At 35.8% G+C, this 25,000-nt stretch overlaps 1 protein-coding gene across 3 annotated transcripts in view; it reads left to right on the top strand.

Moving 5' to 3' along the window:
* Nucleotides 1–745: 745 nt before the first annotated feature.
* Lar (tyrosine-protein phosphatase Lar) overlaps nucleotides 746–25,000 on the top strand; it is a 1,190,865-nt gene continuing 1,166,610 nt past the window's right edge. For all 3 annotated transcript variants that reach the window (XM_067129385.1, XM_067129424.1, XM_067129376.1), the window contains exon 1: nucleotides 746–994. The gene's annotated coding sequence lies outside the window, so the exon portion shown is untranslated. The remainder of the gene's footprint in view (nucleotides 995–25,000) is intronic.

The following is a 25,000-nucleotide window of genomic DNA, read 5'->3' as shown; positions in this document are numbered from 1 at the left end:
TAAAGTTATGGATAGTATTAATGTCTGTAAATTAGTAATGAAACTCGTAAAAGTAGCGACTGAAGTTTGATTAATTATAGGGCGACAGTGTCGAGTATAATTTGCTACTCATTTGCATCATTTCTAGTTATCGTCGATGAAAAAACGTCTTTTTTTTATTCATGTTCTTGTTTGGTTCATTTCTTGCTGCTTAAAAACCCCAGGTATAAAAAATAGGAATGATCAAATATTGGGGGACGCTTCTTTTTGTGGGACAGTCAATGCAAGATAGGGAAGTATCCCAATCATTTTATAAAAGAAAACGGGCATGGAGCAGTGTTGCCAAGGATTGTTGTTTCATAAGTCATGATTTCAAACAAAATTCACGAATTTTTTGTCTTATTTCATTTTAATTCCGTCTGTAAGTGATTGACATTCATGTTATGTGGATTCAAATAGTCAGCGTATTCATGAAAGCCGGCTTAATAAAAGGATGAATGCCAAATGTATAAGGAACGTTTGTACCGCGGTTCAAGGCTGTACATTCGATCTCCCACACAAAAATGATGGGAATTGCTAGAAACTTCCGGAAGATAAATTCCTCACGTTTTGTATTATTTTGTTGCTTTTATTTTTGGCCTTTTTCCGTTGTGAATATAAATACCTTGAGGTTTGGGACTTTCTGTAGTCTTAGACTTGTTCAGAGCCATTATTCATGTAAGTGATATGATCAGTTGTCAGACGTTGAACAACTCTCTCACCAGTAACCCACGTGGAGTAGTGTGAGGTGGTTGTGTGTCAGTGAGAGCTGTAATATCCTCAAAAGGAAAAACAAATTACGATCGAATTGTGGATTTAATATTCGTTTGCATTGTGATATTTTGTTTGAAGAGTAATCGTATTACACAAGTTACTTGGAATGTATGGGTTTTATGTTTACAGATGATGGCTTCCATGTAAAAGGTTATATTTTTTTTCATTGACCTTCGAGGAGTTTAGATCGTTGTGCTCTAAGGTATAGTCAAGCGAGTTTTAAGTTTGAGAGACTTACGGTACTTCATTTGTTTGTATTTGCTAGGCACATGTATATTGTGTGAATATATCCCTATATGCAGCTCTCTCTCTTCTACCTCCTTTGTGTGCTTGCGAATATGTGTTTGTAGGACAAGAATGAGCTGTTGTGAAAGAACCAAACGAAATAGGAGGATGCTCATGAAATGTGTACGTGAGCTGAGCAAGAGACTTGATGACTTGGGAAAAGCCTTATTAAACACACAATTGACAAATTCCCTGCGGTAGAGATACCATTAATCATTGAGATAACTGCATTGCTCTTATGGCCCAGGTGCATCATCAGTTCAGTTACCTTCTCTTTCTCACACTCTTAATCTCAACCCCCCACCCCCACCCCCGTTTCCCCGGCGGCTTCTCTAACCCAACCCCTCTCGCTTACTGTATTTTCCTTACCCAGTACACACACTGACTGTCCTCGCCTCTTGATACCATACACCAGAGAATCATTTGTTTCTCAAGTCCTGCCCTTCGATACCAAGTTTCCTCGGACCATTCGGTGTCATTTATTCCCCCCCCCCATCCTGTTCCTCCCTCCTCCTCTCCCTAGCTGGCCTTGGCTCTTCATTTCTCACAAGCTTCCTTCACTCATGTTTGGTTTTCCCTGTCCTTTCTTCTTTCGCTTCTTTCCAAGTTTTCCAGGTTTCCTGCTTATAACCATTCAACTTTTCCTTCTCCGGTAAGATTATTATGAATAACGTAAATCCTTCCACCGTTATTCCATTATTGTGTTCAAGAAGATTGCTGAAGTAGAGAATGTTGATATTCTTTCTTAAATTAACTTTAGCTTTCCAGTATAATTTCCCTAATTATTGCGGCAGCTAAATTATCTGTTTTCAGAAGCTTTTCGTTACCGTTATATTTTGTTTTTTGCACTTACACCTACGGATCCCATCACTTTCCCTTCATTCAGTGCTATTTTTCCTTTCTGTCTGTAATATAGGCAGCTGATGATTATCATGTGTCTTTAGAAGGTTTTGGGGTTGAATTATTAACTGCGGCTTCATTTTTTTTCAGTAGTGTGGGCTCTAAAATTTTAATTGTATTTTCCCTTTTATTATTTTAGCTCATTAGCCTTACTTTTCTTTTCACTTTAAAGTTTACATTCTATTTGTTTGGTAAACCACATTAAATGGTTATCTTGTACATATTTTGGATTACAATGTTTACGACTTCGCACATGTTCACTCTTCTCCTCCCCTTCCCTACTGCATCAGGACCGTTTCCTCATTTAACGCTCTTCACTTCATCCAACCGATATCTTTGTCCTCCTCTCACCTCCCCACCTGATGTCGTCGTGAAACGACAGCTTATGCGTGACCCATAATTAAGTCTTCCATTAGGACAGCCTGTTTACATAGCTCGGGGGTTATTCTGCCAATCTCATTCTTCGTTTTGCCGTCCGTCATATTTTATATACCCATGTTTTGCTTGCAGTCGTCTAGCGAGCCGATATTAATGGTACCGCATGTAATGGGTAATGTCTACATCGCCATCCATCTCCCGTCCCGTCCCGGACTCACAGCTGTACCGGGATCTAACGAACGAAACGAACAGCTGTTGATGACTAAGGAGTAGTAGTAGAAATTTTAAAATGTTTTGCATTCGTTTTATTTGAATCGCATTAAACTCGCTGATCATTGAGAGAGGAAGATTCTCATTATGTCCTGATTTACATATTTGCCAGGAAGCGTCTGCGAATGCCCTGATACTAAAAGGAAACGTATTGTTCTGCTGGTATTAGGCTACATGAAAATTGATCAATCATAATGGCTGGGGGTTCGGCCGTGATGGTGGTTGGGTGAAGGGGGGTTATTTCGTTGTTTGGGTGAGGAGAGAGGAGGAGGAGTTAACGTTCGCATTCTGAACTCTGTTTCTCTTTTCTTAAACAGAACTTGTCCTGTGAAGTGTTTACAATGCTTGTCATAGATAACGTTAAACGTTACGATTGTACGGGAAATAAATAAAAAAAAAAACTAAAAGAAAACTTGTTATGTTGGTAGGCGTATCTTACGTTTGGCAACTTGTTTTGTCTGATAATTCTGCTATCTGGCGAGAGAATATGGAAACCCTCCTTCCTCGGGGACGTGCTGCCATCTATTCCTGGCGGCCGGAACTACTGATGTAAACAAAGATTACAGTTGGGGGTATTCCCGCCAGATGGCAGAAGCTTCTTACAAGGGCGATCCCGTGGTTGATAATTGTGAGTCGGGTGTTCGATAGATGGCAGAAGCTTCCCTGTTTCGTGATTTTGACTCCATTCCCCGGAATATCATTTTTTTTTTTTTTTTTTTTTTTTTTTGATTGAACTTGACATCGAAATTAATGCGTTATGTTGTACATTGTTTATATTCATGGAATTGTCACACCTGGTAACCCCGTAGTGGTTGTGGAATTACGGAAGTTTTTAATTATGAATTTTATCATGTCATTGTTGGTTGAGCGGTTGTGCGTCGAAATAAAAAAAAAAAATTAGGTTACCTCTTACAAAACTACGAAATTGAAATGATGGAACATCAATAGTTAGCCTTACATCTTTAATCCAATGATTACGCGTGCTGTGAAAGTTCGTGTCATTAATTACTCGTGAGTGAAAATTAAAGGCTGTTAACTGAGTTAAAGCAGTTTTATAGCATATACTGTGTATTTGTGGTTGTACAAGAGCTTGCATGCAACTTCTTGCTGTGCTTTTGACAAGTATAGGAACAAATTTAAAACCAATGTTAAAATTTCTCTTAATGAACAGTAGATAGTACTGGCTCTCACTCTCCGTCTTGCTATGGGTCTAACTTGAACATTTGAGCCCGTAGTCTGCTTAGCTGAAGTTTCACATTGCCATCTAACAGTTTGGTGATAACCTCAACGCATTTTTACGTTCGTATCTCGGGTGTTAGTGCTTTTTTGATATTATGTGTAATTTAGCGTAAGTGACCCAGTTTGATGTTGTAATTTTTTTCCACGAATAGGAGATCGCGAGATTAGTAGGCCATATGGCAAACAATTCAGTTGCATGTCAAAGTGTTCGAAACATAGAAAGGTAGAATAAATTATGTACTTGAACTGATACCAAAATAAGGCATATCTTATCGACAGTTTCTGGTGAAAGAGGTATTTCGTTCACTTGTAATGGCTGGAGGGTTAGTAGCAGTAAACCATGGTTTTATCTATCCTTTATTTGGTAAAGGAACATGAGTAAGTCAAGTGGGAAAGTACATGCCATTTTGCACGAAGGACAAATAAAATCCTCTTGAGAATTTCGTTTACGACATGTTCGTCTCGTGTTTGTACACGTTATGCATGATTATGCAGCACTTACTTCCTAGTGGAATTTTATGTTTAGAAAATAGTAACTGTAGTTAGTGATTTACATATGCACACACTTGCACGGTAAGAACACAGTGTAAACAAAGGTTTAGTGCAGTTCATTATTATTCCGTTCATTGCTTCATTCTTACTAAAAATCAAGTTTATTCTGCATCTGTCTCTCATACTATTGTATCCCGAGCTGATTTTTCACATTGTATGTTATGGTCTTAACTCACGAATTACGGTCTTCAGCGAACCTCAAAATCACCTCGTTAGTTTGAGTATCGACTACCGACCACGGTCAGCTGGAGGGCAGGTACCATATGTCCATCTTTCACTGGGCTACCAGATAACCTCCGATCAATCAGTCATTGTTTTACAGGAATTCCAAAGATTCATGACTGTTGGTCCAGTGATGTTATGTTTTGGTATTCCAAACTGTGACAGTTTTGTTCAGTATTGTTTATTTCAGTAGTGTGGATGTATCATCCATTTTGACATTAATACTAATTGTGTAGTTGATCTGATGTTTTGCTTATGTCAGTAGATGATAGTACACTCAGTTATTTACATAATCGTTATGTACAATGTTTGCGTGCTTATCATGTAGGCCCATAGGCCAGCAAAACGACGTTTGCATTTTGATCGTATACTCGAAAATTAAAATGCTTTAACTTAAACGTTCGGTACCAAAGAGCTGTATATTAGAGCATGTGTCTAGACATTAAAACCTAATATTGAACACGTATTATTTTATGTCTTAATGTAAGAAAGCGTGTCATTCAACAAGCAACAACAAAGCAACGACGGAAGAACTTGACAGTGGTGAAAATGAAAGAGACATGTCAGGGTTGCTGAGAATGTACAAAGCCTACGTAAATTTTTCATATCTATGGTCCTGAATGACTATAAAGAATTTACCACTTCCATGTTTAAAATGAAAGACACTACTAAACATTTTTCATGTGATACTGTAGTGTAGTGTTACATTTTACATGTTAATCATCACCCCTTAACAATTTCCATATCAGTATAACTGAGTTATTTCCTCTTTTTTTTCTTCTTCTTCTGTAAGAGCAATCAATACTTGTACTACCATCTCTAATCTTATGAAAATAGTTTATTAATCATACACCAAGTTTTAGGACTCTTGACTGTTTAAGAGACAGATCTGTATGTATCACAACTGGTAACGTCTTATAATAGCCTAATCATTCTCAAGATATAATAAAGAGCGATGGTCAGGAAAAAATAAGTTTATTTAGCATACCTTACCGCAAGCAAACATTCGATCTGAAGTGGGCAAATGCTTGAATATTTTCCTTTACCTGCAGAGGAAAAGTAAATTTAGTTTTAGATTATGATGTGAGGGAGACAATGTCAGTTTAGTTGTTACAGTGTGACATACAAGTTCAGCGAAAAGAAATTGTTAATGTAATTCTTACAATATTGAAAAATATGTGCTTAAAATTTGAAACATGATCATAACGCAAACTCCGTTTTGCTGGCCTATTCCATAAGTAAGATAGCCTATGTGATTAATTACACAATTAGTATTACTGTCAAAATGGATGATATTTTATATATATATATATATATATATATATATATATATATATATATATATATATACATGTATATATATATATATATATATGTATATGTATATATATATATATATATATATATATATATATAAATGTATATGTATGTATATATATATATATATATATATATATATATATATATATATACTATATTTATAATTGTATTCACACACGTGTGTGTTTATGTGTGTGTGTGTGTGTGTGTGTAAGTGTACTAGCTACGAGGAACATAATTCATTGTTTACGTCAACAGAGGCTCAGTGAATCTCCTCGCCGGGAATTCCATCTTCGGAACCGACCGCTGGATAAACAAAAGTTAAATCGTTTAGATTGTTCAGCTGTGCTGAAATTGTTTCCGACTGCAGAGACTTCGAGAGAATAGTTAAAAGTGACTTGAGATATTCACCTTCAGGTTACAATATGCCAACTAATATTAAGTATATTAAGAAGTCAATGTATAGATGCTCCATATGTATAAACCTGTATTAAACTGACTGTAGTAATATTGCTGCAAACTGTGTTAATTCAGTCCATTTATGTAAAGACAGGTTTAGTCCATAATGATGATTCTATTCATATTTTCATTTATTTTGTTCATCTTAGCATAATTTCATGTATCGAAATGCAGTGATAATGACTTTAAAGTATGTCAAACCATAGTTAAGATTATGTATATATGTATATAAAATTATACATATATGTGTGTGTGTGTGTGTGTGTAACTGAATCACGAAAATATGGAACGTGATGAATATATAAATAAAGACAAAATCCACGAAGGAAAGAGAAACACTGGAGTGCTGCGAGGCCTTGCGACTGGCGTCCTTTACTTAGCAGACTGAAGAAATATAAAAGTAAGTTTACAGAGAAAGCTCATATAAATGACAGATAGGGATTACCAAGGAAAAAGTATGTACCTGGAATCCAACACAATTGAAGAATTAGTAGAACTGCCAAAACAGGGTTAAATATTTAAGACGTTTTACAAAGGATTAGGATCAACCGTTCAGAAGCAGGGGCAGGACAATTAAAAGATTATACAAGGAGGTGACTGACCACCAAAAAATGTTAGTATAATAAAATAATTTTTTTTTTTGTAAAAAAAAATATGGACAGATTTATGTTATCCTTCACATATACTAGATATTTGTTATAATAAAACCCACAAAAAGTTTTATAGTGAAAGTAACATGGAGAAGGAAGCCCACAAGAACATTCTTAGCTTGCCTTATTTAAGTGGTTTTGAAAACATAAAATCATTGTCAAAATCTTTTAATGTCAACCTAGTTTTTTCCTATAATAACACACTAAAAGGAATGTTACTAAAAAAGATAGCCCTTAAGAAAACAACAGCATAATATATAAAATTCCATGTTTGAACTGCCCGTCTTTTTATAAATTGGCCAATCTAGCAAAGATTTAGATGTACGTATTAAGCAGCATAAGTATTCAGTCAAAACTGGACAAACATGCAATGCTGTACCGTATTCATTCATTAAAGTGAAAACTCTCACAGGATAAATTGGACTGAAAGTTCAGTGATTGCCAGATCGAAAGATTTCTCTTCAAGAAATCTCTCGGAGTCCGCTATAATCCAGCTTACTTCCAATTGTAATTTTAACCTTAGCCCTGGCATGTATTATTTGGAACCCTGTATTAGAAGAATGTTCAAGAATGACCTAAAAGATAAAATCACCGACTTAATTACAAATTAGTTACCTTACATATATTTTCTATGTGTTCGTATGTTTAATATTAATTTTTTTATTTGTAAAAATGTTCATCTTGCAAAAATTGCTATTGTTTAAAAAAAAAGAGAGAGAATTATTTCGTTGTACTAACATTTTTTTGAGATCAGTCACATCCTTGTATAATCTTTTAATTGTCCTGTCCCTGCTTCTGAACGGTTGATCCTAATCCTTCGTAAAACCTCTTAAACAGTTAACCCTCTTTTGGAGTTCTACTAATTCTTCAACTGTGCTGGATTCCAGGTACATATTTTTTCCTTTGTAATTCCCATCTGTCATTTATATGAGCTTTCTTTGTAAACTTACTTTTATATTTCTTCAGTCTGCCAAGTGAAGGACGCCAGTCGAAAGACCTCTCAGTATTCCAGTGCATATGTGTGTATATATATATATATATATATATATATATATATATATATATATATATATATATATATATATATATATATATATATATATATATATATATATATCCTGTATGTGTGTGTTTATATGCTCATATTCCTGTGATATTTACATAAATGGTTTTAGTGACTTGTGTAAATTCTCACGTTAACCATTTTAAAAACTTGACAGGTATATGCTTGTGCAACATGTATTCATATATTAAATATATTATTGAATCCACTTAATGGGCAGCAGTGTATTTCTAACATGGTATTTAACAAAACAAATGGCAGACCCAGTTTATTTAACACATCAACACTACGGCTTGTATTTTAACCTGTGTTGATGGATTAAATCTAAATAAAGTTAACCGGAGGTGTTAGTCATGGAATTCGGTCTCGTGCCTATAGATAGACTAGACTAAACGGATCTCATAAATGAAAATCCACCTCTTTGAGCTAGGTCTTATATATGAAATCTATCTCGTTTAACTAGATAACTGAAGGTCTTATATATGAAAAGCCTTCTCGAGTAGCTCGAATATATTCTAATTCTAGTCATGCTGCAGCTTACACCCTCGAATTGTACTGTACTGTAGTTATTTTCACCGGAATGTCCTTTTGTAAGAGGTGATTTCCTGCCGAAATAAATGCAAATAGATAGGGATATGTATATACCGGTGTATATGTGTGTGTGTACGCGCATGTATAATATATATATGTATATATATACATACATATATATACAGTATATATATATATATATATATATATATATATATATATATATATATATATATATATATATATATATATATAATATTTTGTGTTAATTTAAGAGATTTACAGATTTTCGTAGTAAGGTACTACGAAAATGTGCTGAAAATATGTTGTAAACGCTTGATCCATTTCAGTTTGTTGTCACATTTTATAAAGTGACAGGAGCATATATACCCTACACACACACACACATATATATATATATATATATATATATATATATATATATATACACTACTGTCACTTTATATATATCATATATATATATATATATATATATATATATATATATATATATATATATATATATATATATATATATATATACTCTTGTGGCATCTATTATTTAAGAAAGTGCATGCCCATTTCCTTTACTTTTTTCTTATCCACAAACTCTGGATGAGAAAACGAAAGTTATCGCTATGCAGCAACAATTTTGAACTTTTCCTCCAGACCTGTAACCTTGGGAGCAAGAAAAAGAGGCTAATAGACACCACAAGTGCGACAGCTTCCACGTGAGATTTATTCGAAGATGGAATTCGAGGTACGACATCGATCAACTGTTTCCTCTCTGTACCCAAGTGTTACAGCTGTCCGTTGGTTACCACCCCACAAACAGAAATAAAATTTGTAACAGCTGCTGGATCTCTCTCTCTCTCTCTCTCTCTCTCTCTCTCTCTCTCTCTCTCTCTCTCTCTCTCTCTCTCTCTCTCTCTTCGTTTAAAATTTTGGATGTATCCTCTTCATGCGCATTTTGTATTTTCGTTTATGTGCGCTTACAAACATTAATTTTAATATTTGTGAAGTTTGACAATAGGCAGGTAATTTCCTGTCATATTTTTATTCATATGGGAGTTCAGCCTATGATGATGATTCTGTCATTGTTCATCAGTAAAGAGAAGTAATATCGCTGAAGAAATTTTCGAGGTGACGTCTTGATTTCATCAGCTCTTGATTGAGTCAGCAGTTGCAGTGGTTGCAACACTGATTAGGAAAGTTAGAGGTCACAAAGTCGATTAACTCTGGAATTTTTTCAGGAAGTCTCTCTCTCTCTCTCTCTCTCTCTCTCTCTCTCATCACATCACCGTGATTCATATACAAGCATTAAGCTACAAACGTCCTTTAATATCCAATTCACTCTACCTCGGGAATAATATATTTTCATATATGTTACCCGAAGGGAATTTTTTAGTTGATAATAAGTTCGTCATCTCGTGGGCTCGAACCACGGAAGACAAGAACTCAGGACTACAGTGACGCGAATTTTAACCACACGGCCAACAAGTGAGGTTATATATATATATATATATATATATATATATATATATATATATATATATATATATATATATATATATATATATATATATATATATATATATATATAGGCTGTGTAAGAGTTTACTGTGTATATTTGCACTGGTATTCAGTGTTTATTTGGGAGGAGTTCCTAATATAGATCAGATTTAGATATTTATTTTTGGCAAAAGAAAAGTTGACTACCATAAGAATAAAAAAAATTCTTATTACCACGTGCTACTACTTTTGTCATTAGTATATACTGCTGTTGTTAATGTTTATGCTTAGCTTAGACACTGGATCCTATCATCAAACTGTAGTAATAAATCATAGAAAGTTCTACTTTGATTATCTAATTTGAGACATGGTTCCATATAATGTGTTCTTTGTAGTCTGTTATGCTTTCTGCTTTGCGACGTGATCGTGTCCTCTGGACGGTAATACTTGACCGCATTACTTCTTCCGAAGATAGTCTTTGGAGAAATGTAATCTTAACTTTGTGTCGCATCTGACAAAGAAATGTCGCAGTGTCAGCGGAATGGTAATTATATATATTACATATTATATGTTAAAACTTTCTGTTAGGCTCTGGATTTTTTTTCAAATGTCTTATATCAACCGGTCGTAGACTTGATCGTCGAATTGTGTTTATTCTGTGAATAAGTATTATTCAGATATTCATGTTGTTTATTTTATTATCTGGTAAACAAGATGAAGTCTTTCGAGCTGTGCAAATGATTTGGTGAGCTGATTAACTTGTGAGATTAAATAGTTTGTTCCCGTATGTTCTCTGTTGATACACGAATGTCTGAATATTGTCATTGTTATCAATTTTATCTTTGTCATTGTTATCAGTTTTATTAAGTATTATGTTTCTTATCTGTTACTTGCCAGCCTTGGCCAAGCAACGGAGCGCTATAAAATGGCTGATAGTAATGCAAAAAACTGAGAAGAAAATGGAAAGAAGATTACTAACCTTCGGTACTCTACAAGGCATAATTATACTCAGTGAACGATTAATTACATTTACTCAACAATTAAAGCAATAGTATACAAATTAATACCAGGGGTACACGTGAATAATAATAAATCAGCTGCGATTATAAAGATTCGGCGGTGCCGTAAAAGATGAAATTCCTCGTCGCACGTGGATGGGCCCAGGCGACAAACGCAGGGGCGAGCTGAGAGTTTCTTGGTCACTCACGATAAAGGCGTCCTTCTAGAAGAGAGAGGTGTCGATTAACTATGGGATTGGCGAGAATTGAAGCCCTAATATCATGCAATCAAACCATTTATATCGCACTGATCACAACTTGGAATTAACCATTCAAGGGAGGGTGTACTGAGATAGATGGAGAGAGAGAAATAAACGTGGTGAGCGCGGGATACACGTGGAGGGGTTCGTTAAAAGTCGAGAAATATCAGGAGGAGGAAAAATAGGCCGCCAAAATACTCGAGTTCGTCCGAGGCTTATCGTAGGCATCCAGAGGCGCTATTCGGTTATCCTGAATTGGGACACAACACGTGGAGCAAGGATTGGCAGTCATGTGAAATGTGCGAATCGGGAAGCATGCGTGCGTTCGCTAGTCAGGCAAATAACCGTCTGAGAACGAACCCGGGGCCCCCGGGCGCACCCGACTCAAGGCAAGATCGGAGCGCCTCAGGGTCCAATATGGTCACTGCATATGGCAGTGCTTTCAATCTTTGTAGCGGCTTTCCCGCGGCAACCTGGAAAACAGGAGACATTTGGCGGCAGAGGAGGAAATACAGGGAGGGTAAAAATGACAGTAGTATACTATATGGGCAGCCATTTGCACTTCGTTTGGGGCGGCCATTTAATGAGCGATGGTTAACCCTGCACATAAAATTATCTTAATACTGTATGCCAGTTTCTAAATTTGCAAAAGTTAAGTATATCTTAGTTTAGCCAGACCACTGAGCTGATTAACAGCTCTCCTAGGGCTGGCCCGAAGGATTAGATTTATTTTACGTGGCTAAGAACCAGTTGGTTACCTAGCAACAGGACCTACAGCTTATTGTGGAATCCGAACCACATTACAGCGAGAAATGAATTCCTATCACCAGAAATAAATTCCTCTTATTCTTCACTGACCGGTCTGAGATTCGAACTCGCGGCCAGCAGAGCAAATAGATTATGTTCTTTATAGCCACCAAATCAAATTAAAACTTCTGAACTGGTAGATATTGTTAGCGCCATATGTCATTAGACAGGTTGCTATGTGACTGTCATTCCATTTCTCAAACCTGTTGCTGTCATGGTAGTGCTTAGAAGCTTATTCATGAAATGCTGTATGTTACCATTCCCTCACATTTTTGTATCAATTATCATACCTCTTTTTTTTTTCGTCTAGTGACACCCACCGGTGTCAGAATTTCGGAATATAATAAAGGCCACAGATATATAACCATGAACAACTCCAAAGTAGTCTTCACATTCTAGTTTATTCTCCATTTTCTTGCTTGGGTTATGTAGATTTTATGTATTTTTAGTTGACAGTAAATTTAATTAAGATTGCCATTATTTTTTTTTTACCGAATAAATGAACAGGATTGGCATGCATTGGGCTACTCAGAGGTTTGCTCTTAATGCAAAGCTACCAACGCATTTTAGAACAGCTGCTAATTCTTGTTTAATTACCGGGATATGGTTAAGCCTGGTCCGAGTTTCTTCCTTTGTCCGGTTAGGCTATTGACTGGTGGATCCTTAAGAAGATTTTACATCCGTTAATTGAAAAAGGCCTTTTCGACTTGTCAGTCATCATTACGCTAATGCATTTTGAGAATAAAGCTCCATTTAAATTGTATGTGTAGTTACCGATCCTGTAAAACATTACTTCTCTGTCACCAAGTCATAAACTTCTGTACCCTTTGATATTCGGCCTCTGCCTAATCGTGTTAAAGCTTTTGTCTGTTGTGTGTTTTGTCTGTTTGTATACATAAATAAGTACAGTTTTGTGTCTTAGTGATTTTCGAAGTAAGAGTTTTAGATATTGAATCACTGGAAATTTCTCTTACTTCTAGAGAGCTTTTTTTGGGATGGCTTACTGTAAGTATGCCGACTGAGGAGATTAATTCAGAAAACGAGGGATCCGGTAGGAATAACAGCATTATTGACTAGTCCTCCTATAATCTAAATGTATCAAAATAATTAATGTTGTTTATTCTTGTTATTTAGTAATTAATTATCTATTTCTTGTTGGCTGCGTTATAAGAAAATAAGTTTAGCATTTACTCGTATGTGCTGCTGATACCATTATGCGAAGTAAACGTATCTCAGTCGACAATGTCAGGGATGATGTCAAATTGCAGGAGAGGTGCGTTAGGCCGTCGCCGTCGTCCACCCCTCCCCCCTCCTTCGTCCTGTGGTCCTCACCTGTAGAATGGAGAGGACGGCAAACATCTCCAGGTAGTTAACTGGCTGGGTTTCCACCGATTTCCCTCGAGTAGTCTGTGGCAGTTGAGTAGAGAACAAGGAGATTAACGAGATGCTGTGTTGGGGATGAGGTATATACTGTAGTGTGAACGAAGGCTCTGTGCCTTTTAACATTATCTGGATGTCGTTGTTGTTTCATAGTTTGTTTTACATTTCGTGAAAGGTTTAGGCCTATGTGTAAGGAGTGACTTTGCGTTCTTAGAGAAGTTTAGTTTATACGGATTGGTATAAACATATTGGTGTTTGTAGAATATTTGACTGATGATTTAGGGTTTTATGCTAAACTTGTGCTTTATTGTAACAAACGAAGAGGGTTTGCAATGCATATGGTAATGGAATTATTTTTTTGAGTTTATGAATTCCCATTTGCAGTTTTGATTACGGTACTCTAGTACACTTAAGTAGAGTCCGATACTTTTCCTAAGAAATTGTAAAATTTTAAGATAATTAATCCATCCTAAAAAAATTATAGTTTTCCAGCTTGAAATTTTCATTGCTATTTTGAATGGCTTATACGCCATTGATATAATTACAATTAATTTTCTCTATCGATTTTTTTTTTTTTATTAAATGTCACCTTTCAGTGCTTGGAAGACAGAGTATAACTTTACAAAAAATGTAGAGTTTCCAGCTTGAATGATTCATTATGTTACTTTGAATAGCGAAAACGTCGTTAATTTAAACTGAGTGTCACCTTTTAGTGCTTTGAGGACAGAGTATTACTTTACTAAATACCCATAACTTTTTCTTGTTCCAGTATATTGCCATAGGCGGTCATTAGTCAGATGAGCGGCCATGTGCCTTCATTTCTCGTATACAGTCACGGTATTATATATAGCTGGGTAGGAAGGACACTTCTCCTGAGGTTAGGATAAGGGTTTGGGTTAAGAAAGGCTAGTTTAAGGTATATCCTCATTAATTTGCCTTTCTTTGCATTGAAAAGAGCTATCAAAATTGTTCTTAAAACATTAAAACTCTTCAGAAGCAAACATTCCATTTAGTTTCAGTTACAGATAGCTTGTAAATGCCGACATTCTGCCGTAATTTGAGGTAAATAAAAAAAAAAAAACTGAATTGTTTCGATTCGCTTATCTACCATAAATTTCACCATAGCATTCGCAAGATTCCCAGTGTGCGTAATCTTCACAACCGTATGAATTTTATGCAGATATTCGGTTCCGGTCGAATATTCGCCATTCCTGGAAGATACGCAGATGGCCCAATACTAAATGTGGCGCCATATGGTAACAAACGACGAAGTTGGAGCTTCTTTGGCTATCAGCATCTCGGTAACTTTTCATTTCTGACTAAAGTGGGTTAGATGAAATTTTATTATATTGACGAGATAAAATGAAATCACAACACTGAAATAAAGTACTGCCTCTGTGAAAATTTAGCCAAGACAAACTTGGGTTCCCCATTAAGTGTCAAAGCTGTTGTTCCATTTGAGGTATTTTGTGTTATGTAACACACTTAGCCTAAATCATCAGATACAGAGCTTTGCACCTTGGAAGGTTTGATAGTTATTTGCAGTGTCGCCTAGTGCTCATGATTTCGAATTCTTTGAGAGCACGCCGAAGCTTCAGCTGCTCTTTGTTGTGAAGTTTTGTGGAAGTCACGGCCTGCGCCGAAAGTTATTATGTAATTTATAAGCGGATTGCAACTTTGGTTTAATACCTGTGAGAGAAGATGTAAGGCCTTAGCGTCTGAAGCCCTCTCGAAATATTTTAAGATGAGGAAGAGTAGCTTATTATCGATACACTGCTTTTCTCGAGGATTTTTTTTTTTATCCAAATCAAAAAATTTTTTTTGCCCGGTGTATAATTTTTCTCTAAAGTTTCATAATTTATGCAGTACTCCAGAGTCATTGTACTTGATGAAAATGGAATGGAAATCATTGTGGAACTGTTATAAACACATAAATAGTTTGAAATATTTAAGTATAAATAATGGTCTCTACAGTTATGTGTACCGTACACATAAATTACCGGTGAATACTCTCCTATTTCCAATCCTTTTATAATCGTTTTAGGCGTTTCCTCCCACCCTGCCAAATGTACTTCGTTGGCAGTGACCTTGGAGGAATAATTATACCTCAAAGGAAGTGACCGCGTTTATTCCTTTTTAATCCTTGCCCTTAGTAATCTTGGTTTGATCCTACTCTCCAGTACATCCATGGTAAATCCCCTTAGGGTGCCTATTTGGACTTTAAGATACGACAAGATCAATAGAAAGAGTGTAAAATGTCATCGGAACTTGTAACAAGACATTTTCTTAATTACATTTGCAATTATGGCAGATAGAAAGAAAAGAAGCATAATATACGACTGTGAAATGTGGTTTTTTTTTCTTCCTCTCGTCGCGTCGTCCAGAGGTTTGTTGTTTCTGAGGAAACTTAAGTTAAACCCTCTTTTTGGTCTTTCTTAAGATAATCGCTACCTCTCTCTCTCTCTCTCTCTCTCTCTCTCTCTCTCTCTCTCTCTCTCTCTCTCTCTCTCTCTCTTTATTTATATATATATATATATATATATATATATATATATATATATATATATATATATATATATATATATATATATATATATATACATATACATACATACATACATATATATATATATATATATATATATATATATATATATATATATATATATATATATATATATATATATATATATATATATATATATATAATGTATGTGTGTACTTGGAGAAATTCTGCACTTACATGTATTTGCCAAAAATTTTTCTCCCATTAACATTAACAATATATATATATATATATATATATATATATATATATATATATATATATATATATATATATATTTTTTTTTTTTTTTTTTTTTTTTTCCTCTTATGCATATAAAAGTATTCACACTTCACACACCACCTGCTTTGTAGTTTAAAATACTCTGCACAATCCTGTATTATTTTTAGTTAATGGAGATTTTTTTATTCCCATAGCCTACTCGTCATTTTCCTAAATCCGAATTCGACCTCTACATGCTCCAAGGGCAGCTTAGCTTGGACGTGAATCCTTTAAGAAAACTGGAAACTTACAGTCAAAATCTGTGCCACGTATAAGAAAAAAAAGCAATGTTTACATCGTTACCCAGTGTAAAATGTGACGAAAGGTTTTAATATGATAAGAAGAATGTCTGGCAATGATTATTTTAGCATTTTTTTTAGGTCTGTAGTGCTCTCAAATACTACATAAATTGACTGATAACGTTTGATTTGGCAACGCCACTTCACACCCTTGCCCTGCACAAAACGAGAAAGTTTAGAAATACCATAGTACAAATCTTCTTGAACATCACCAGGTAGTTAGTACACTCAAATTGTGGTATCACTTATTTACTATGCCACGTTATATAAACACACTGCAAAGTCATGAAAATGGTCAAAATTTATTGGTAGAGGAAGCTTAACAGAGAATTTCTTCGCTGTCTGGGTAAAAGACCACTATTTTGGTATTTTTCTACAGAGCATGATTCGCTCTGGCCAATTATGATAAAGTAATTAGGCTACTTTCTGCAAGTGCCCTGATGTGACCAAGGTCAAAAGTCATCAGATTTTTTAGAAACCACAATTAATTTCATAAGAAAAAGCTTTCTAATTTGTACAGTTATTTTTAAATAATCAATTATTCTTAGAAGAACCTACTTTTAAATATTTGTCACGCAAAAACAAAAACAAAAAATCGGAACATTCATTTAGGCCTAAAGGTCGCATGGCTACCAGCATACAATCACATAGCCATTTTGATGACCGGCTAAATAATATTGATAAATTTTGTTAGCCTATACAAGTTGCAGTTTCAATTCTTTTAGCACATTTTTGAGTTTTACAACAACATAGTAATTCAGTCAAGTTACTTGTATGTTGCTCAAAAACACTTCAAAGATCACAAAATATTTAAAAATAAGGTAAACGCGTCTTAGCATTTTCAAAACCTACAATGTTGTTCATAATAGAATAGATATCTTAATTTCAATAACTTTAGCAATCAGTTATACTTTTAAAAATGTGTGGAGTAAATGGTTGATACACATGCAAACACGAAAAAAATCATTAGAACATGACTTTAGGTCAAAAGGTCATATAACTATGTTATTTTCTATATGCAATGGCACTTGGGTGACTTGTTAATTAAAGGATGAAACGTAAGTCTACACATGTTGCAATTTCAGTTTTTATCGTGCACTTTTGGGTTTGATAATATCAGCAATTCAATGAGATTACTTGTAAGGTATGCTGCTCAAAATTATATCAAAGATCACAAAACGGTTAAAAATCAAGTAAACGTGTAGGCTTATTTTGAAAGCTTGATCTGGCTCAGTTTAATACTTTGGAAACAAGAATTTTTCAAGACGGATTTTATCTCGTACAGTAGTAGAAGAAATATGCTTAGGATAAAGAATCACTTTAAATAGGAATGCTCTGAGTTTTCTGGAGATTTTCATCAGACTCATCATCAGATGTATAGTGTTGACCGTGAATTTTCACAACTGCCTGAATTGGAACAAAACCTTCAGTACACCCAGGATTATTAATTTTGCATGAACAATCTACACGTCTGGATGCTGATTTCTTGCAACGGCAAAATGACAGCTCAAGGAGGGCAAGTGAGCTGGGTCCTCCGTCATCAAAACTGGTTGAAGCATGTCATCTTCAAATTTCCATCCGTTATTTTTTGGAGAAGGTAGATCCTGCTTGGCTTAAAGTGCTTTCCTCTAAATATTAGCTTGATATTTAGCGCGTTTAATGTGCTGCATTAAAGTATCAGAAGTTGGGGGAAGTCCTTCATTTTTTTCCTTTAAGGCAGAAAAGCTGGTATCGTACTTCATCAGCTGATGTACTACCCCCGTCATTGGTTTTGTAGGGTTGGTAGATAAAGGACACAAACTTTCAAGGTATTATTACTAGGGGATATTTCCTTTCCCAATTCAGCCAAGAGTGTCTGTTGCTGTGTGCTTCCTGTAAGTATGGGCTTCCTCTTCCCAACATTTGATAAGGAGCTTGTGGAATCACATCCCGTTAGAGCATGGAATGCAGGTAATACAGTACATACTTGTTCTTTAAACCCCGCTGCAGTCTTATGTACAGGGAAGTACCTCATTTTGTCCTTCACACCAGTGCGGAACCACACTTGTTCAGCACTAAGATCTCTGAAATGTGATGTCCAGAGCACTGAGACATCAGTGTCTGGAGACTGAATCACAATCCTTCTGTGATCTCGAGCAGCATGCTTGGCATGAAGGAGTAGTCTTGTGTCTGCGTCTTCATGGTCAGAACACAATTCTTCTATGTGCACAGACACATCAGACCCTCGTGACATCATGTACTGTCCCTGAGGCATTTTCCCAAGATATAACCGAGCGCCGGGACCTATCCATGAAAAAAGCGGGACGCCACATCTTAAAATCTAACCGTAAAATTTTCTTGAAAAAAATCTCATTATGTTCCCACACCCAGATTAGTCTTGAGGTGTTATATCCAACCTATACCTAACCCAACCTAACCTAACGTAGGGGCATGCCCAAAAAAAAAAAAAAAAAAAAAAAAAACGGAGCTGGTGCAATACTAGCATACATTTCAGGAATATGAGTCCCTCCCGGAACGTAGACCAAGGAAGGATTAATTCTGGACGGAGGTACTTTTATTCAGGATACGTGCACTGACACCACTTGAATATGTATACTTTGGCCATTGGGGAAGGAATCATTATCTATACCGCCAAAAATGACGGTAGTATAAGAGAGGATCTAGGCGGCACGTCCCGATCCTATGGATGTAATGTGCTGCCTTGAAGGTGGGACCGAGGTATCGTACTATATTTTTGGATAATAAAGGGCTTCCTGGTGAGAGAAGATGGTCACGTGCTGGCCGACTATAAGTCTAAAATTGGAGTTTAATACACGGAAAATACAATCGATACGCATTCCGTTTCATAAAATAGAATGATAGAATATGTGAATACCTTCGAATTTTCATGTAGAATTACACTAAAGATATACACAGTAGGCCTCTACCCTTTCCATTGTTTGACTCACGATAAGAAAGAAGGATTGAAAACCTATCCTCATCCCATAGCTTTTCAGTGTCTACATGGAAGCAGCAGTTTCATATCGCAATTTCATTTTATTCTTTTTGACAATTTTTCATCGAGTTCACAAGTCGTAATTGCATCGTGTATGTGTTAATGCTTTTTGAGTCCGTAATCTCCCGCTATTCGCGTATATTTTCATGTGAAAATTGTCGTCATCGACAACAAAAGGATTTCGGGTACTTTCAACTTCCCATATTCTGTTATTTGCTGCTCGTCGAATGGTGCTTTCCAATAAAGAGTATGTTATTTTCCATTGCTTATTTATTGCTCTCTTGTAACTATACGTTTTTATCCATTTTATGGACATTTTGTGTGAGGCACCCTGTTTGTTAATTCTTATTTGTTGTGAAAAGTTTTTAACCATTTCACATGGGAACTTTTTTCGTAAATTATTCAGTTAAAAAATAGTTACTTGTGCAGATGATTGAATGGGTGGTAAAATTTTATTTATATTTGTCCTTCATTATTGTTGCTGTTGGTATAATATTTAACAAAAGAACTATTTGTGTATTCAGCCTTGGAGAAATAGTGTATTTTGAAAAACACCAAGTACATATGCTGCTGAGTAAAATTAAATTACATTGTTTTATTAAACATAGTTATTTTATTGCATTTTTCGGATTCACTGCTATTTCCTTCGAAAATGCCTAGCACTACTGTATTTGGCCTTTATACACTGAAATTGGTTTTAGCGCGACTGAAATCCACAGTCTCTCTCTCTCTCTCTCTCTCTCTCTCTCTCTCTCTCTCTCTCTCTCTCTCTCTGAGAGCGTGTATTGGGAATCAGGTATTGGTTGGAGAGAGACGGAGGCGCGAATGTTTCACAGCCAGGATGACGTTTGGTCGCCTGCATCTTTGATTTACTTGGAGCTCATCCTGAAATATAGACGCGAAACTCTGATTGGTTCGATGTCGGAGGCACCTCTCTTGGGAAAGTCGATACACACACCGAGCTCTTTGATAACCTTATTTCACTTGGAGAATTAAAGTGTAATTTTTTTTTTCTACTGATGTGCCGTATTTTGTCAAATGTAGGTACGGTGTCTTGCATGCAGCAGGAGTGTTTGTTCTTGTTGGTGTGTTCATATATAGTTTATCGTCTCTGTCGTGTGTTTATATTGTTTTTAATCGATTGGGTTTATGTTCTTATTTATCCCACCTTTTAGTCATTTACTTAATAAATATTTATTCATCTCTTTTTATTCGTGTGTATACTTTTAACAACATTACTAAAGTAGTTAAGGGATATGGTTAAGAATTATATAAAAAGTGAGCGATAAGTGAGTGTCTGTAAAATGTCTCATTGATTTACTGTTTTGCTAGTATTAAATGTCAAATTTATTATACTTGAATTGGTGAAAAATTACTGGTGTACTCAATATAAAGGTATATGTTGTTTTACTGTAGAGAGGCCAATTACTCATGATTCTTGCACCGAAAACCTTTTGAAGTCAACAACGCAGAGAATATAGCTCTTGGTCATCCCTTCCTTTCCTCACATATTGTGATGTTGATGATGATCATGAGGCGCACACGTCTCTCGGGGGTTTTAGAAATGGCGGCGACGCGGTTTCTATTCAGCGCGACGCATCGTTATTCGTCGGAATATAGACCTGCTCCTGTGTGGAACCGGATTTCGAGGAGGAGTAAATTATCACTTCGTGTCACGTTCGTCTTCATTTGCCTTCAGATTTGTGCGTGTTAGTTGGCGGTGTTAACGCTGTTATTAAGGCTGTCCTTACTATGCAGCCCCATATCTGGTGGTCTGACTGGGAATCGGGAATTGGGAGGGAATGCTTTGACAGGAAGGTCATTGAAGTCTCCTGAATGCCTCTCGTTGTTACTCCCTCGAGGACAGACTTCAGGCATCATCTCTCATATTCTGCTAACCATTGTGACTGCTGCCTACCGCTCCCTATTGACCAGCATCGTTAACTGCGGATTTTGATTTCATATCATAGTTTCCAGATTCTCATTAGATTAGGTGATATTACGCGTAGCCTGTGTCTTGCTTAGCTCATCTTTTTGGATAATCAAAAATGCAGAACGAGAGTCCTGAGATCGATCAAAGCTGTGTTGGGGGCGATTGGAGAACTTAGGCTGCTTCCTCTAAATTTTGCTGCGCGTCTGCAGACGTACTCGTACACAGTGAATTGTTCAGTTGGTAGTCGCAGTCATGGTGGCGAAGAGCATAGGCTTAGCAACCTCACCACAAAAAACTGGCTGAGAACTGAGGGTTAGGCCTTTGTGGAGCCACTCCTTCAAATGGGAAAAGGCGTGTAGTTGAAAAATTATAATAAGCGTTGGCACATTTAACTTATAATAACGTGAAGGGACTTTACGCTCGGTTAATGAAACGGTTCGTGATCATGTAAGATATAATGTTAAGTATATTGCACCAAATGAATTAAAACATACCATTGTCTTCCAGTCTTGTTGAAATGACTTCTCTTTCAGTTTCGTTAGATGTGTCGGGTTTCATCAGTTGACACGAGTGAATTCTCGCTTGTAATACAATCCATGGAACAACAGATTAGCGAGTATTTTATAGGATTAGCATATTCACTCTCCCTTAATTAATATTTACCTACCAACTTTGTTTTGTTATTGACGTATGCTCGGTTGAAGTCAAGGGATGAGCGTTTAGTGGATTCTGTAGTGAAAGTGAACTTATTTCTTCGGTGGTCCTAGTTCAGATGCGAAGATTTTGCACTAAAAAAGAAGATAAGTCACTTCCACATTAATCTTTAAATCACTGAATCAAGCCCTCAGGTTCCAACTTCTTTTATGACTTTTATGACCTTTCAATTGAAAGACCTGGGTTCGATCCTGATGTGAGTCAGAAATTTATTTCTGTTCCACACGTGACTGTGTTGATTATTTCTATCTTATTCACGCAGAAGGGATAATTCGAATGAAATGCTGTCAATTGGGTCATTGCTGAGTCGGGAAATTGGGGAAAACACGTTGGTATGCAAGCAGTTAGCTTGCCCAGGTGATTCCTTGGGTGCAGTTGCCCTGGGGTTCCAACTTCTTTTGTGACTTGTATGGCGTAGTGGGCAGTGCGCTTGCCTTTCAATTGAAAGGCCTGGGTTCGATCCTGATGTGAGTCAAGAATTGATTTCTGTTCCACACGTGATTGTGTGTTGATTATTTCTATCTTGTTCACTCAGAAGGGATAATTCGAATGAAATGCTGTCAATTGGATCATTGCTGAGTTGGGAAGTTGGGGAAAACATGCTAGTTTGCAAGCAGTTAGCTTGCCCAGGTAATTCCTTGGGTGCAGTTGCCCTCAAGTTCCAACTTCATTTATGACTTGTATGGCCTAGTGGGCAGCACCCTTGCCTTTCAATTGAAAGACCTGGGTTCGATCCTGATGTGAGTCAGAAATTTATATATATATATATATATATATACATTATACACACACATTTTATGTATATATATATATATATATATATATATATATATATATATATATATATATAATTGTGTGATAGATGTCTATAATGCTTCTAGTTTTCAACAAGTCCCATAACCTTCTTCACCACAATTACATCCCAATGCAGATGAATAATTGTCTCGTAAACAGTTCCCTTCCTAGGCCATAGTGGGATTAAACGGAACTAGACTCGCTCTTGAATCTAATAGCCCTTAACCCTTTTGCAGTGTTGAAGCCAGTATAATGACCATCTGACCTTATATGTGTGGTTCATCTGAACGCCACGGCCGTATATATATATATTATACTGTGCTGCATTTCGGTTTATACTTGTTTCAGCTCTATGTTTAATTGAATACAGTTAAACCTGTGGCAAAACGTCGGGAAGAGGTCGATCACCTATGGGAGGTCCGTTATGTTAGTGTCTGGATATCTGGTGTGGACGCAATTTTCCGTATTCATCCCTTGAGCAAAGAAGGCCTTACCTTGTTTGACATGCTCTTTCACCCTAGATTCTGTCATGCCAGTTGGGTGATATTGTTGTGGGGAGTTTGTGAATTATTGGGAGTATTAAAAGTGTTTATGGTGTTGCACTAAAATGATACTATGATGGTTTATTTTTTCACTACACTTTTGTATCGCTTATCTATTCTTGTTTACACAAAGGTCACACAAATCAGTCTTTACCAACATGCGAGTACTTTTATTCATTGTTCTTTTTTCCCATTTTTGATTTGTACACCATAATTATTTTTATATTAGAGACTATGACATCTGTGGACGAACACAGTATCTACAATTGATTTGGAAACCAGTACACAATAGAGAATGCTAGTAATAGCCGGTAGAAAATAAAGTGGATTGCCATATTGTTTCAGAGAGGAAAATGTAATTCAGCCTTGTTGATGCATGAAGTAAATATGGTTTTTAAGGAATTGAAAATGTATAAAGTTGAGATAAATAAGGAGAGTACAGTGAAGAATAAAGTTTGCAGTGTAGACATAATGAAGAAGAATTATATATATATATATATATATATATATATATATATATATATATATATATATATATATATATATATATGTCTTACCAAAATGAAAACTTCCCTGTCACTTCCGTGTATCTGCATTAAAAACTTTCTTCTTCATTATATCTACGTTGCAAACTGTTCCTCACTGTAGCATGTTAAAAGTTACTTTCTTCTTAGTTATTTCAACAATATACGTTTTCAACTAGGCCAGCTTCCTTCTACCTTTCCCTTTATTAGCAGGTATAGTCTGTTCAACATTCTATAAAAAAAAGCATGTTCAACATTCTAAGATCGCTAGGGTGGGGCCAGGAAAAGAATACAGCGTTGCCAGATCTATTTATCCTTTTAAATCTCACCCTCGAGGTTAATCCCTTGTTTATGGCTTTACCTGAGATCTGTCAGTTACTGTGCTTCGTTTTCTAAAGAAACAACGAGTAATTTTTTGGTTGTTCTTGATGATTTTCCGTTCTTTGTGTGCTTTTTGGAAATAATAATCATAGTTCTTATAATAATACCATAATGTCTTTAATGCATTAATACTCTTAAAATTTGTGTGGGTGGTTCGGCAGGAATGGCTTTTCAAGCCATTTGATTATTGTCCATATTCCATATTAGCATTTATTTATGGTTACGTGACTATTTTTTCAGTGCCCCTGCAGGTTAAATAAGCTACTTATCATTTAGGAGAGAAAAATAAATTACGATTAATTACAGGGCACCCTTGTTTCTTTAATATGAAATATTTTAAAATGTTATAAACAGTTTACTTGACCTGGGAGT

Source organism: Macrobrachium rosenbergii, chromosome 3 (assembly GCF_040412425.1).
Source record: "Macrobrachium rosenbergii isolate ZJJX-2024 chromosome 3, ASM4041242v1, whole genome shotgun sequence".
NCBI classification, from domain to species: Eukaryota; Metazoa; Arthropoda; class Malacostraca; order Decapoda; family Palaemonidae; genus Macrobrachium; species Macrobrachium rosenbergii.
This window is presented reverse-complemented; position numbering and strand designations above follow the sequence as displayed.